The 17,161-nt window shown below is 39.2% G+C and overlaps 1 protein-coding gene across 9 annotated transcripts in view; it reads left to right on the top strand.

Annotated features, from left to right (window-relative positions):
* The window catches only part of Nrxn3 (neurexin 3), a 1,486,512-nt gene that overhangs the window by 1,452,869 nt on the left and 16,482 nt on the right, over positions 1 to 17,161 (top strand). The gene's annotated exons all lie outside the window — the stretch shown is intronic.

Genomic DNA, 17,161 nt, shown 5'->3' with positions numbered 1-17,161 from the left:
TGCAGAGGGGATTTTTTTATTAGGAAAAGGGATCATAAAATGGGGAAAGGGAAGCAGGGAGACCAACCAGCCTCTGAGGCAGGAGAAAGGAGAAAAGAAAGAGGGGGAGAGAGAAAGAGAGATGGGAACAAAGAGAGAGAGAGAGGAAGAGAAGGTGGGGAGAGAGAGAGGGAGAGAGAGAGAGAGAGAGAGAGAGAGAGAGAGAGAGAGAGAGAGAGAGAATGGGAGGAAGGCAGGGCCCTTTTAAAAGGAAACAGTGAATGTGCACAGGTGGTGCTTTTAGTGGCTGCAGCTGAGGGCAAATCCTGTCCGAACCCCAAGGACAGGCCAGTAGAGATGCCTAAATACTAGCAGTGATTATCCTTTAAATTTGTTAAGTGGCATAACATCTTTTATAGAGTGAGGAACCAGTAGCTGTCAAGGTCAAGTTATGAATGAATTGTTTTATTGCTCACACAACAATCCATATACGTGTTGCCATAAAAGCTTAGTTCTGGCCCCTATTTTTTCCCCATGTCTAAAAGATAAAGATTGCTCTAAAGTTTTCTTGAATTAATGAGGTTGCCAGTAAGTGTGTTTTCAGTAAATAGAACAGAGTAATAGCAGCAACATCATCTACACACTCAGCCTTCCGTGGCCACAGAATCCAAAGGCATTTTATTACTATTATTATTAATATGAGGGACTAGCATTGCCACAGCACTGCTGACCATATTTCATTACAATGTACTGCTTCACTCAACAGGTTCTGAATGAAGTAGATGTGCTGTGTCGCTTCAGATTCAGGCACTTCTCCCAAGCAGGGTTTGTTTATTTGTCGGTAGCATACTTGGAGGATTTGAAAGCCCAGTGATGAAGTTCATTCAATGCTATAAAAATATGTGAGTGTCATGGCTGCTTCCTTCACAACGGTCTGGCATGGAAGGATGGGGAAGGCTGTTGTTTCTGCACCAATTTGCCTCTACTATGGCTTGTTCAGAGAAGTTGAATCATTTTAGAATGGAGATCTAACGAGCCTGTGTTATGATTGTATCTTAATTGAATGGTTGTAACTTTGTGAGAATCCTTCAAATACTTGCAAAGAATAAGTTTGGAATTTACAGTGACTCATTCTATTTCTGGAAAGAAAAGAGAAAGATGCTTTCTATTTTATCCAGGATTTTTTTCCTCTGGCCATAGAGTTTCACTATAGAGTCAAGAGTCAGGCTTGAGTGGGGATGAGAGTCATGCTGCTGGTTTCTAAATACTGACAATACCTTCTCTCTTTCACTTTTAGAATGGTAGTGAGTTCCTTTCTGGCAGCCAACTCATTATGTTCCAAATTATGTAACTTGTGTAATAAAGGAACCAATAAGAAAGAATGGCTTGATATGATTATTAGTTAACTCTTCATTGCTGTGACAATAACTGAGAAGATCAGCTTCAAAGTATGCAGGATTATTTTGCCTATGTTTCCAGAGATTGCAATCAATGATCAACTGCCTGCAACTGCAGGGGAGTAGGGAGACTAAGGTGAAAAGGATATCATGGTGGGGAGCACCTAGCTATCTAGGCAGAGAGAGAAGAGGGGAGCTAGCTTGGGTCTCCTTCATAGACATATTTCCAATGACCCTAGCCTCCTTCTACCAGGCCCCACCTCCCAATAGTTCTACCAGTCACACCACAGACCAGCAACCAAGGCCGCAACATTTGCTGTAAGGCAATTGATGATACAAACCATGAAAATAATATGCCTCTTAGTTTTCCACAATTATCTAACCAGAAAGGCAGGGTGATGGTGCCCACCCAGAAGTTCTTGTCTTTTACTGGGCCTGAAAGCTTGCAAGCAAGGAGACCTTCCCAGACAACTGTCTAAAGCCACTGTCCCAGAACAGAGAAGGGACTTTCCAGTTACTATTCAGTGGCACAAATGTACCCATTTCATGGTTGAGGAAGGCCTGTCCATTTTTGAAACAGAATTTGAGTCAACACAGACAGCAGCCAAATGTTTTCTCTTTGCTCTAAAGGGGCTAAACCACCATGTTTTCCTGGCCACCTCCTCATTCATTAAGTTTGGGAAGAGACTTGATCAGTACCCAATCCAGAAAATCTGGGAATTTCCAGAGTCAGTGAGTGAAAAACATAGTCAAGAATTCTAAGCCTCCTCCATTCAGTCCTCTTTCTCATTTTCTTCACAGATTGATGAAATTGTGTGGAGGTTGAATAAACTCACTGTTTTTCTTTCTGTTTGCCCAAATATAAAACTGACGGATAAAATTTAAGGATGTTTCCATCCAGCTTGTGAAAGTGTTGATATGAGGTCTTTACAGGTCAGCATTCCTGTTAAACACTAGGGGACTATGAGGAAGAGAAATATGAGGGAAATGTCTTGATTCAATTGGAAACAGGGGATGTTATGGGCATTATAAGAAAAATTCTTGCTTTCTCACCAGATGAGTCACTTTGTTCAAAGACACTAAGTACATTTCTTTTCTGCAGCTTCCCACATAGATCTGAGGACCTCTCTCACATTTATCTTTTGTGCATCATCTTATCAGGAGCTAGTGAATCAGTGTTTCCCCATGAGAACTTGTCAAGTAAAAGGATACTAACACAGAATATCAGGCTGGGGAGTTCCAATGTACAAGGTGGCAAAAATGCTGAAACAAAGCTGTGAGGACCATCCAGGACATTTGCTTGTGCTTCTGGGCAAGCTTGGGTACTCACGAGGGCCGAGAGTACATTCACGGATTTTTCCCAACCCTTGTTTCTGTGGGCCATGGCATTGACCAATGTTTTGTCTTTATCTTCAAGCACACCGGGGCTCCTAGTGTCCTTTCATATGTCTGGGGGATAGAACTATTTTAGTCTTGTACAGCTCCTCTACTCTTAGAGATAGTGAAGATGGGATCTGTTTGTACCAATTCCTCACCAGAGACTAAGCACTGATAATTTGGCTGCTGGCTCCATTCCACTGCAATGGCTAATAGAACATTTGGGCAGGATGCCAATAGCGGCCAGATTGTACTAAGCACTTAAAACACTGTTTAACCAGCTCTGCAGGTTTGCAGACTTGAAGTCAGAAGCAGATCCACCCTCTAATTTGCAGTTTACTCTGTTATTAGTTGTTTATGTCCTGTTATTTCCTCCAAATATTTATTTCAGGAGAGTAGTCTCATATATATAGTCTCATGCATATATATACACATATATGAGATATGCACATTTATATTAAAGTTTGTACTACTGTAGAATTTGACACATATCTTCGTGTTATTTCTTGACTTCTATTTATTTTCATAACATTCTAATGTTATGATTGTCAGTCGCTTATTCTTCATTAAAAACACTAAAGGAATTATGGTATGGAATGCCTTTTAAATTGCAATTTGGGCCATGAGAAAGGAAACTAGAAATGTATAGTCTGTGAGCTTTCTCTTTCCTATTATCTGTCTTGTTGACATATACCAACACCCTAAATACTCAGAAATGTAACTTCATTACCCCTAAATCAGCTTTTCTAAACCGAGAGTTGAAAGACCCCCGAAGTGGTACTTTTGTAGAGGGAGACTCACACCCAGGAATCAGTGAGGCCACGAACTGGATGTAAAAACAAGAGGCTTTATTGGAGACGCGGGTACCCAGGGCGACTTAGCTTTTCTGAGGCCAAGCGCCCCGAGCCAAGGGAAAGGGGTCCTTATATAGGGAAAAAGGCGCAAGCTAGGAGCAGGGATTCTATTTGATGGTTCAAATGAGGCACAGAGCCATTCCAGATCAGCATATTCTCAAGGTCTGGTGTCTGGTACAACAGACTTGATTCCTCCCTCCGCGCCCAGGTGGCTGACCTTGGGGGCGGAGACCTTGGGACGGAGTGTTTCTCAACGGGGGGGGGCGTGGGGGCGAGGGGTGCCCTTTCCCTGCTCGGCCCCAGCCCCGGCGCGGTGCCAGGGCAGCCCCGCCTGGGTGAACCGGCTTGGGAGGGAAAACGGCAGCCGGGGGAAGTGGAGGCCGGCGGGGGCAGGGACAGCGGGATGAAGGTGAAGCAGGGCGACTCTGCGGCAGCTCGCCCGCGCTGCACTCTCCAGCCCCTGGCGGTATCCTGGCTCTGCCCTGCTCCAGAGAGAACACCCAGCATCAGCATAGGCGGGGGGAGACAGAGAGGCAGCGGGCCTTTCAGAGTGATTCCACCTTCGGGGAATATGTACATACTTGGAAATATGTACAGACATTTTGACTTCCACAAGTGGAGAGAAGCTAATGATACTCGGTAGGAGGAGGCCAGGGACAGAGATAAATGTCCTATTGCTCAAAAGACAGCTTTTGTGACAGAATCACCCATTACAAAGCATCACTATTACTGATGCCTAGAAACTATACTTTACAAATCTCACTTTAAAATATAATGATATGTACCCAGTTAATCAAAGATTATTATAGGATGCAAGCATATAGGAAGTGTCCATCCACGTCTAGTAATAATACTGTCTGGAATTGTACTCGGGAACACCAGCCTTAATTCTTGAGAGAAACAGGAGTGTTTTACTCTTAGATTAAAAAATATATATGAAGTTATCAGATTAAGAGTTATTAAATTTATCCGCTCAATCTTGAGCCATATTTTATGGTTCCAAACCATTTCTCTAAGCACAAATATTAAGCAGTGTTAGAAGAAACTTACTTTTCAGTGACCAATGCAGATAAAGAAAATTGGAATTCAAGTAACTAATAAGCTTCTCTATTAGTGTATGGCCAAGACACAGCCTCTCTAATGGAAGCTAGCCTAAAATGATAAGTTGTTGGGATTCCATTAATTAACATCCAGCTCTATTGGATTTGTACCTGGAGTTGAACTCATTTTATTGACACTGATGAATATCAAACTTAACAACATCTAGCCACATTTTATTAGAAGAAAATATGTTTTACATCAAAGGCAGCTTTAATAATGCCCTTTTATATTAACTCAGATAACTAGAGATAGTAAAAGAATGAATTAAATCCCAGCAGGCCAAACCACAACATTGGCAATAGCAGTAATGAAGCCTGTTTCTTTTGGATACTTCCACTGTGTAGTTACTGCATGACATACCTCTGGTTTACAAGGCACTTGAACAGACATTAGCTTCTACACTTATTTTTGTAATGGTGTTTCCTAAAAATTTTGGCTCGAGATTTATGGGCATATTCTCTTTAATTTCTTTTGAAATTTTGGTTTATATGATCATTTTTCATTGGGAACTGTTATGTAGTTTTCATTAATTATTAGTAGGTCATGTTATTTTTAAAAAGGTTGAAAGCTCATTTTTAAAATCAAGGCAGTTCTTAAGTATTCTTCACCCAAGACCTTTTCAAATGGGATTGTTTGCTCTTCTACTGCATTAGCAGATCACCTGTGAAGGGGCCAACTGACAAAGTTTTGATATGATTCTTGAAACACACACTTTTTCAAAAAGGATCTAGGTTGGTAACTCAGCCATATGACTAAATTGAATAATTATGCAAGGCAGCAAAAATTATTTAATTGGGCCCTTCAAAATTAATAGTGACCCAAGTATGCAAAACTCTTTGCAATCTGGATCAAGCATCTTCAAATATATATCTGCCAAATAATGACATTTTGTAAGGAATAGAGGATGGCATTTCTGGCTGTCCACTCAAGAAAATCAATACAAGACAGCATGAGTGTTAGGTTATAAGCATATATCCAGACTGTGATACAGAAAAAATTCCACTGTGTAAGAACAATTTTATATGGCAAACTGTAAACCTATCAGTTATATTAATGCATTATATATACATTATATATATATATATATATATATTACTTTTATGCCAAATGATATATTCCACGTCAATTGTATATTATATATAATACTACATATTATAATATATTATATAAATGTATATTAATTATAAAAACTAATGTATAACTGTGAAAATATAGTAATCTGATAAAATTTAATGTTCTAAAGAAAGAAGTAACTCCATTCCTAAAGGTGACATTCCACCTAAATTCATTGTCCTTATATTCTTACATCTATCACTACCCTATCTTCTGACACATGGTTCCCAATCACTGTCCTTCTACCTACAAAATGTGCATGGTATATGTGATAAGATATCATATCTAATTCTCCTACAGGTTGAATCACTTCTTTGAACCTTTCTACTTTTGAACCAGATGTTTTTACTTTAAATTATTATTTGCTCCTATGCTGCACAAGTAGATATAGCATTTTATATGAAAATGTATCCATTGAAAATATTGTTTATGTCTCTCCAAACAAAGCTCACTTTTGTCCTGTTTAGGCTCTAGTAAAGACCCTAACACACAGCATGGCACAGAAGGGGCTGGTGAAGTATTTACCAAGTATGGTGGTTTGGTTTTCTAGTAAATAGATTAAAATGGTAAAGTCAAAATTAGTAAAGTTTGCATCCAATTCCCAGTTACACTTTAACCGAGCTTGCATAAACCAGATTCAGGCATCCTTTGTCTTCCTTCGGCTCACTGGGTGCCATTCCCTGTTCCCCAGAGGACATAGAATAGAAGCATCTTTCTCACAACACAGAGGTCAACTTGTAGGGTTCACTTTAATAACAAGACTTGAGACATTTCACAGTTTGTAGTTATTTCAACCTATTATATTTTACAAGATAAATACATAACACTTTTATTTGCTGATCTAAAACTAAGTTTTAAAAGCACAGGAAATCAGGTTCTTTGGTGCTGCCCATATGTAGTCCTCAACCCCTGATACTTGCAAGGTTATAGAATAACATTTTTAAACATTTAACTCTATACCATAGCATGTTTCCTTTTAATGTATCATAAGAATATGTATCCAATATTGCTCCCTGGAGAGTAGATTTAATGTGGAAAAATAGTATTTAAATATTTTGATTTTGCCTACTTATTTTTTAGGGCTTTGTTTTGGGATTTCAGTCTTGTATGACTTATAAGGGGTCTTCTTCCAAGGGACTGTGGATTTGATGTGTAGGAATAACCATATAATCATTTACCTGTGACTCAATCCAGAGATTTACATGAAAGAAACTAGTGGGATGCAACATAGTCATTCGAATTGGAATGTGAGTATTGCCTTAGAGTTTATATTCCTGTGTGTGGAGGTGTACATATGTACTAGCATAGGTATGTGTGTACACATGCAGGTGCATGTATATGTACTGGTGTGAGCAGGTTTATGCATATGGAGGCCAGAAGTTGATAGAAGATGCCCTTCCTCATTGTTCTCTATCTATGGTTCTTGTTTTAGATATTTTATTGAGACAGAATCTTACAGTGAACTTGAAGCTAATCTCATCAGTTTAGCTAGTCATTTTGGCAGTGGGCCTAGAGATCCAGCTGCCTGTGTACCCCTCTTTACTGGTGTTATACTATACACAATTGCACCCATCATTTTATGCTAGAAATAATGCTTGCAAGGCATGTACTATAGTGACTGAGCCATCTCTCCAGCTCCCTATTCTTCTTCATAAACAAAATGGTTCTTGACTTTTTAAAGAATGGTTAGTTAAGATTTTAACAATGACCCATACGCCTACACACAGCATTTGGGCTTTATGACTGATTACCATGACACTCATGTAGAAAAGGCAATCCCAGCAGAGGACCATTGCAAGATCATTCTTGGCAACTATTCATCAGAAACAATTAAGTCCTGGCCTGGATGGAATAGTTGAGTCCTAGCTTATCTATGAATGATTATTGTCAATTGAATCCCTGTACCAAGTTTCAGTCAGTGTTTTCTAAGTTCCCACAACTCAGACCACCAGGGTATAATGCTTTCTAGTATGGTTTCTTTCTAGTATTGTATAGAGAAATGTAGACAAGTGCAATTTTTCTCCCAACAATGTTCAGCTGAATGTAATTAACAGGTCAAAGACTTTGACTGAAATGGCTGTGTGTACTGTAGGAACCTACTGGCAGACGACAAAGAAAGTGCCAAATGTGATATGCAGCTCTTGTTCTCATAGCCCACTCTGCTTTCATAGTTGGCTTTTCTTCAATCATCAGTTCTATGTGCAACACCAGTGGGCCAGCTTGTATGGTTCTCTTTGAAATGCTTGCCAACTAACATTTCATACACCTTAACATTGTTAAAAACTAAGAGTCCTTCTTCAGCTGGTAAACAGTATGCTTTTAGTGTCTGGCTCATGAGAAACTTCCATCCACTCTGGACAACAGATAAGGCCAGCATATGTGACCCAGTGCAATATGCAGCACTTTAAGGTACACTTTTCCAAGTCTATGTGGCTTTTTCTTTTGTTTGGCCACCATTGTAATAGGAGCTCTCCAGCAGAGAAGGAGCTGCTTGCAGTTTCAGACTACAGATGGGTAATTGTTGCCATGCTGTCTCTGATTACCTTAGATTGAAGAGTCCAAAAACCCTCAAGTGTCTAAACAGTAGCACAGAACAAAGGACAGCAGGGCAAAGTGTCCCAGAGCAATAAAAATTAGTCACAATCAATACTTTCTTCTAAAAGCAGACGCTGCTAGATGGAAAAGTTAGCATTATTTACATAATATGGATAGAACATAAAATAAAGTAAATCTATGACCAACTATTCCAGATGCATTTATCTTTGGGTGAATTGTTTCTAAGAACTCCTCACAGAGGCTAATTTGCACAGTAGAGAAACAACTTGCAAACACCTATCCTAAGATTAGTCATCTACCACCTGCTCAGTTCTGTATCTTATGCATCTGAGGTAATAATATTAACCTCACACATTATTCCAGAATTTTCTCACCTCACTTGAAGAAATGGAATCAGCAACATTTTCTAAGGTCCAACATGGCAGAACTGCTGTGACATGCTTGTTTATATTAGCGGGGAGAGTGATTGCTAATTTATTTGAAATATTCTACAATTGATAGTGTTAATTTTGGAGAGCAATTTTGAGCTTATTAGTAATGACATTTATTTTTCTTAAGTCATCTTGTTTAAATATTATGTAACTTCGGTTTTACAGTCTGAAAAATTGGGCAAAAACGAATTTAAGTCATTTACTTGAAGCCATATAGCACTCAGACTGCCTTCAATCTGGCGTCTTAATGTTGTGTCTCCTTCAGAGAGGTCAGGAGAGCTTGTTTCCTAGTAGCTTTGCTTGTTAGTGGGATGTATAACCTGTGGGGAAAGGCCCAGCAGCATCCAATTCTACTTATCTGTCTGGCTTCTCTGAAAACATATTGAACAGGTATTTCTATCTCCTCCATGTCTGTGAGGTTTTCCTTTGGGCCACAAATCATGATGGGTACTGCTTTCAGAGTCACTGTTTTTACCACTAACAGCCCTTGGATGTCATTTTCTTTAAAAGCATCAAAGAGAGTTTTTCTCTGGAGACTTCCATCTAAGTAAGTCCTTCCTTTGGATTTTTTCTTGTTCTAAACCAGTCTTCAGGACTATGGAATAATGAAATCTCTAAAATGTAGACATTTCTTGACAATTAAGCTCCACATGCATCTTTCTGTCTCAATTTGTACCCATCTGTCAATTTCACAGGGCACATAGTAAACTGCCTTTATTTAGTTGCTTGTTTCCCTGTATGAAACTTGACAGTAAGAGTTATAATAACTTACCCCATCAATGAATGTCATGATGTTATTCAAGACAGTAAGGGCATTCCCTTACAGTCTCTCTCTCTCTCTCTCTCTCATATATATATATATATATATATATATATATATATTATACAGTATATCATTCTTAAAAGAATAATACAAGTACCCTAAGCATGCCCAGTCCTACATTCTGAAATTTATAAAAGCAATAATTAACCTTTTAAATTTTATTTTAAAACTGAGTACAGTACATTCATTTGGAATGATGTTAAAAATATAGACTGTGTGTGTGTGTGTGTGTGTGTGTTAATGTAACACTGGGAGAAACATTACTATCTATGATACTCTGTGGAACAGGAATGGAACTAATGAGCAGCCTTCTCATGGGGAAAGAATACATTTCAACACATATAGCTCACACTTAGATTCTAAGTGGGTGTTTGAATTTTGCCATGCTGACTTTCCTAATTAAATGTGGCACAGTTGCAAAAAAGGAAATCTCAAGTGTAGCCTGAACTTTCTTTTTCCTACACCATCTCATATGGTCATCACATGTAGCATTAAACTTTAAAAGTCCAGCCACATATTCAATAAATTTTCACAAACTCCACAGGATTTGTTTGCGCTTATCTGAGAGAAATGTTCTTGGAGACCCACTGAGGAAAGGTAACTGTTGTTACAATGAAGAGACATTAAAAGTGACCAGATGGCCCTGGCACTTTTGTTTTCAGGAATGCCTTGTTGGGCTAGGGAGATGATGGCACAGCCAGTAGATTGCTTGCTATACCCACATGCAGATCTGAGGTGGATCCTGAGAATCCATGTAAAAATGCTTGGAATTGGAGTACATGCTTGTCACACTAGCACTAAGGAGGACCAAACATGTGAATCCTGGGGCTCTCTAGCCAGCCACTCTAGCTGAGTCAGCAAGATCAGGGTCACTGAGAGACCCCTGTTTCAGAAAACCAATGTAGATGGCTGCCAAAGATTAACTTCTAGCCTCCACATGCACTGACAAAAGTTTCCTATATCTAGTATAAATCAATATCCATGGTACCTATTGGTGGCACTTCCATATCCTGACTAGGTGCCTTTCTGAGGATCACAATGGGATGAGTATGGCACAGTTGGAGCCATTTCCCATGCCTGCTAGACTTCTTGATGGTGTGCTAGCAACTATACATACTCAACGTATTCAAAAGACAATTTTTCTAATATCCTACAATGATCAGGGTAACCTACATGTTTGAGCTTGTCAAGAGACAATACTACACAGATTTCAATGCAAGATTTATTGGCCCTGTCCATAATTCTAACAGCAAGTGACACTACATGGCATGAAATGTGATGAGTGTTCCCATGGGATTCGTGGAGCTGCATTGGAGAGGGAAGAGATGAAGAGAGCAGAAACAAGAAGCAGAAAGAAAGGCTGTCATTTGGAAGTTGTGACTCTTACAGGGTTGAGAAGGAAGGGGCTTCCTTACCATGCTGGGTCTTCTATAACTGGCAGTTACAGCTTTCCTATTCTTAAAGGAAAGTGGCCTGCATCTGAGTTCAGTTTGATTATATAGATCTTAGCACAAGTGACTCTCCTCCCTCGTTGTTTGTTCTTTTCTCCTGGGACCTAATTCAACATCACTCCAAAACAATGCCACTCCATAACCTTGTTTAACAGAGTTAACATGCAGAATAAAATACTAGAACATAAACAGAAGTGATGCTTTCTTGCAAGAGTTGGTTTGTGTTGCTTCAAGAACTTTTATATGGTCATTGATGAATTAGGATGTGTTATGAAATATAATCAGATAGGACAGAAACAGTCACAGAAAACTGATGACTTCATCACAGAAGAAGTCAAGAAACCCAAACCATATTATCTCAATGGGTACTTACTTGACTTGACAACCAAAGCTTTCACCATGAAATTCCCAGAATAGAGAATATATAGATATAGATATAGATATAGATATAGATATAGATATAGATATAGATATAGTTTGATTCTATATTCTATGCATTAAAACTATTAGATAACTTTTATTATGATGGTATGGTAGGAAAACCATTCCCCTTGCCATGATTTTGGAAGTTTGTTTTATATCTCATATCCCATTTGAGCCAATTGCCAGTGAGGCTTAGATTCACTTTGCAAACAAAAAAGCTTATGATGTGTGCCAGGCTTCAAAATTGATCACAGCTAATATTAATCTATCTAAGAATAAAGGTTATTTCTCTTTTTTCATCATCATTAATTAAGGTTATGATGCATCTTTTCCAGACTCAAAGAGTAAACATAATCGGGGATTTAGAACCTGACTCCTAAACTGGATATGGCAGAAAGATCTTTCAGAAGTTGTTAAAATTGCAGCTTCTGGGCTTTCCCTGCCATCCTGTCCCCACGGATTTTAGCAGAAAGGTGGATTTAGCATGGGCCAGGTGACCCTCAGACTATGGAACAAAGTCCATCTTCAGACCCCTCTGGGTAGCATTTCTCATTATGTGGTTATGACTCCTGGGGTATAAAAGTTTGAAATAAATCTGCAATGAACCTTGGACCCCCACCTCACCCTGTGGAACATTTTGTATCTAAGACTACCTTATTTATACTTGCCGATTCTCACAGAGAATGAATTTTTTTTTTTAAGAACATAAGACAAAACTTTCAGCATTTGTATGAAAGTGGCATTGGAGTTTCATTGAAAGCCTATAGGGACATATCAACTTATGGCTATCCAGCTCCTTAGTTGTGTGTTTCTGAGTGAATAATTTAGCTTATTGAAGCCCAGATTCACTGATATCTGGGATGCAATTTTAATACCTAAATAAATCATTTACACTTATTCTTGCATTATATGATAGTCAATTGTCAGTGTTGTTAAGAATGTTTTTGTCTGGAAGACTTGCTATTGATTAATGTTTTGACCAAATGACTACTATTTATGAGTTTTATCTCATAAGTTAAAGGAAATCACTATGGCGGCCCGGAATTGGTGGCGCATGCCTTTAATCCCAGCACTCGGGAAGCAGAGGCAGGTGGATCTCTGTGAGTTCGAGGCCAGCCTGGTCTATGGAGTGAGTGCCAGGAGAGGCTCCAAAGCTACACAGAGAAACCCCGTCTCAAACTATTTTCTTCCTCGTATGTATTTGCCCTTGAACACCTATCCTAACTAATTGGGAGACCTATGTTTTTGATCTTTTTGAATAACTAAGAACTTTCTCATAAACTCTTTCCTGATTTGCAGTATCTTAGATAATAAACAATAATGAGCTGAGATATATGCCTTGCCCATGTGAGCCTCCTTACAGTCTCTTCTCAGAGGACAACTACTTGAAGCTGGATCTAGATGTATTTAAAACCATCAAGTCATAATACATCCTTTTATGTCAAGTGCATGAGGCTTGGGCAAGCTTTTCATTTTATTTTCATAGTACTAGTTCCCATTCACTAAGAAAGTATGGTGGTCTAATTGATTTTATGATCACTGTATTCCTTAAAATGAACATAGTTTTAGTATAAATGAGAAGATGAGTTTTATTGTACTATGTTGTCAACTACAATTATTTCCCTTGGATGACTTAGAGAATTCAGGACCCTAGCCAGACAGTGGTAGCTCATGCCTTTAATCCCAGCACTCCAGCACTCGGGAAGCAGAGATGGGCAGATCTCTGAGTTCGAGGCTAGCCTGGCCTACAGAATGAGTTCCAGGACAGCCAGGGCTGTATAAAGAAAGCCTGACTCAAAAAAGTAAATAGAAAGAAAAATTAAACAATTCAAGATCCTACAAAGGAAAGGCAATACACTGGCATGTCTAGCTGCTGTCATGCAGAGAAATACTAGTAAAAACAATGCCCAAATTCTGGTCATAAAGGCAGAACAGATCAGTTATGTAGAAAATCAGAAGCTTAGTAAGCCTTTCTGAATAATTCATTACTCTATAAACATAATCCCAAGTAGCAGCCTGGTACCAGTAAATGTCCCACTGCTGCCTTGTTCTGCTTTCAGGAGCTGTAAGACCTCAGCAGGGAAGGATAACAAAGCCTGTTTTCACCACCCTGATCACCATGTCTCCAGAAATAATTCGTTTGGCCCACTATTTCCATTGCCTGAAAACAATCATCAGTGTTAGTGTTAGACAGCTCCATATCTACATACTATGTCATTACATCTCTACATTATATATTACAGTAAGGGAGAAAGAGTGAAACACGGCATGATCTTGCTGCAAAGAAGACCCCAAGCTTTTGTTATCCATCCCTGTCTCAATTCATGAAACTGAAAAGAAGTCAGGAAGTTACATATTTCTGAAGGATTTTTAAGCTATCTGTGGATGGGAAGGTCCAGTTAGCAGAGCCAAAGGAAGTTCCTTCCTGCTTAGGAAAGAGAAACAGTACACAGATAGCAATGCCTCAATAATTTGTAAAACATCAACTCACTACCTTGTGTGGACAAAGCAGCATGCCAGGAGTTACGAAAGCTATGCAGTAAAAGTGAAGGGTTTCCCTAGGAAAGGGATTTTCAGACTGTAGGGGCACATGCCCTATCTCAGCATGATTTTCTGGATTATACTACGTGCCTGTGGTTGAACTAGGGAAACTTTGTCTCCACAATGATACAGTCTCATGAAACGGGTGTTCCCATAGGGAAGCAATGAACACAGATACACGGGCAAGGGTTAACTTGTAAATTCTACACAGAAGGGTAAGTAGATGAGGTGCTGGTATTAAAAGTGGGCTGCCATTTTACTAGCAAAGTCCCCAAAGGCTCAGAGGAGGAGAAGAGGTACAGAAGAGACCTCAGTCACTGAAAGGGTCAGCCAGGGAAGGATCAAAGACATGTGTTTTCCTGAGAGGGAAGCAGTAAGTATGTCCAGAGCCTGAGACATCTGGTTCAGGAGAAGCGCTAGGAAATGAGGCTGGAGGCAGCGAGCAGCGTCCACAGAACTTGCATGGTGGATAGAGGTACAGAGCTTTGGTTTGGAGAATCTTGTGGTAGTCTTGGGAAGGAAAGTGACTTAATCTGATTCATAATGTGTATTTTTAAACTACGTTATGATATATCCTAATGTATACAACATGTTTTCATGAGTTGTATAGAAAAATATATAATTCACATTTACAACACACACACACACACACACACACACACACACACACACACACACGTATAAAGACATACCTAAACAGTTACTCAAGACAACACACTTATTGCATGTTACCCAAGTTCCATCTGTGACAAGGGAACTTACAGTGTAATCATTTAGCAAAGATCCCAAGTTGTGCCCCTGTTCAACTGAGATTTCTAAATTTGTTTATTGTACATATCTGCTACCTTATATGCTTTGATCTATATTGTCTTGTTTCCTTTCCTATCTCCACTCCCTTAGTAGCCACTGTTTCACCTTCTGTCATGTATATTGGGTTTATTTGTTTTTTCTTAAAGTATTTTACATATAGTGAGGCCAAACAATATTTTGCTCTCTCTCTCTCTCTCTCTCTCTCTCTCTCTCTCTCTCTCTCTCTCTCTCTCTCTCTCTCTCTCTCTCTTCTCTGTCATTCTGTGTCACTATTTCTGGTTTATCTCACTTAGCCTAATGATCTCTATTTTTCTCCTTTTGACAAATAGCAGAGTCTCTTCATTTATGGTTGAATAATATTCCATTCTATAAACATAGCATAATTTACTCATGTATCTGTTAGTAAACACTTAGATTGTTTATGCTACTTTGGCTATGGTTAATAATTTAATAGTGAACTTGGGGATTTTTTTTTAAAAGAATGAATTCAACAATTTTGGGCAAATACCCCAAGTAAGTATTTCTGAGTCATATAATAATCATATTTTTAATTTATTTTGGAACATTCATAGTGTTTTCTACAATGACTATGCTAATTTACATTCACCATAACTATACAAAACCTGTCATTTTTTTTTATTTACCTTTGTGTGTACGTGTTTGTGGATGTGAGTGCATGTGGACGCCAGAGGTCCACATTGAGCATCTTCTTCAGTCACTTTCTACCTTCATTTTTAAAGGTTTTTTTTTAAAACTATGTGTGTGTGTGTGTGTGTGTGTGTGTGTGTGTGTGTGTGTGTGTGTGTACAAGTATATCTGCATGTGGGTAAAGATACCTGTGAAAGCCAAAAAAGGATTCTATGGAGCTGTAGGCATAGGCAATTGTGAGACACCTTATATGGGTGCTAGGAATCCAGCATGGGCTCTCTGCAAGAGCAGTGAAGGCTCTTATTTGCTGAGATGTCAATTTAACCCTTCACCTCATATAATTGAGACAGGAGCTATCTGTGAACTTGGAAGTCACTGATTGGCTTCAATGCTTGGTCTGCATGCCCCAAGTATTACCCTGCTTTTGCCATCCCAGGGTTGAATTATATAATGATGCCTTACCAGACATCCAGCTTTTCTTTTTGTAGTTTTTTTTATTCGTTCAAATTAGGGACAAGCTTGTTTCACATGTCAATCCCTTCTCCCTCTCCCTCCCCTACCCCCACTGCCGACCTACTCCCCACCCCATTCACCCTCCACTCCCCAGGTAGAGTAGGGCCCTCAACAGGGCCTCCCTAAAGTCTACCACATCATCCTGGGCTGGGCCTAGGCCCTCCCCCATGGGACATCCAGCTTTTTAAATGGATGCTGGGGATTTGAACTCAGGTCCTCTTGCTTGTGCTACAATCACTTTCCTTACTGAGCCATCTCTTTAACCCCAATTTTTCTATTTCTTTAAAAGTGGATGTGAGGTGCTGTCATACAGTGGCTTTGATTTGCTCTTCACTAATGATTAGTAACATGGGCCACATTTATTTTGTTAGTTGGACATTTTTATGGTTTTGAGGCAGTGCTTATTCATTTCCTTTACCCATTTTTTTCATTGATATATTTGCCTTCACACTACTAATCATGTCTTTACAAATCTTAGCACACTAACTCTTTAGAAGTATGGCTTTCATCTCCATCGGTTTTGTAGGTTTCTTTTTTATTTTGTTGTTTTCTTTGCTGTGCAAAAGTGTTCCTAGTAAATTATATAATTTTCGAGGGTCTCTCTGGCCTCAGTATGGAAAATGCACTTTAGGAAGTGCAAAGTAGAAATGGGGCTAGATACATGGCTCAGTGGTTAAGAATGCTGACTGCTTTTCCAGAAGATCTGGGTTCAATTCCCAGCACCCCTATGACTGTTCACAATTGCACTTAAATCTAGTCACAGGGGACCTGACACCTTCTCCTGACTTCTTCAGGTGCTAGACATGCACTTGATACACAGACATACATGCAGGCACATAAAACTAAATAAGTAAACTTTAATTTTAAACATAGAAATAGCAGGCTATCAGAGAGACCAAACAATGGACTAGGGGCCCTTAAACTACATGGGGTGAAGGAGTGACATGGAATGAAATTTTCAACAATTTTTTATTGATACTTTGGGAATTTCACATCATGCACCCCAATCCCATTCCTTTCCCAGTCCTTCATATATTCCCTCCACCGTGTAGCCTCCCCACAAAAGGAAAAGAACACCACCACCAAAAACAAACAAACAAACAAACAAACAAACCTACTCAATTAGCTCCTCCTCTTGCCTGCC

Source organism: Cricetulus griseus, chromosome 5 (assembly GCF_003668045.3).
Source record: "Cricetulus griseus strain 17A/GY chromosome 5, alternate assembly CriGri-PICRH-1.0, whole genome shotgun sequence".
In the NCBI taxonomy this organism is placed as follows: domain Eukaryota; kingdom Metazoa; phylum Chordata; class Mammalia; order Rodentia; family Cricetidae; genus Cricetulus; species Cricetulus griseus.
This window is presented reverse-complemented; position numbering and strand designations above follow the sequence as displayed.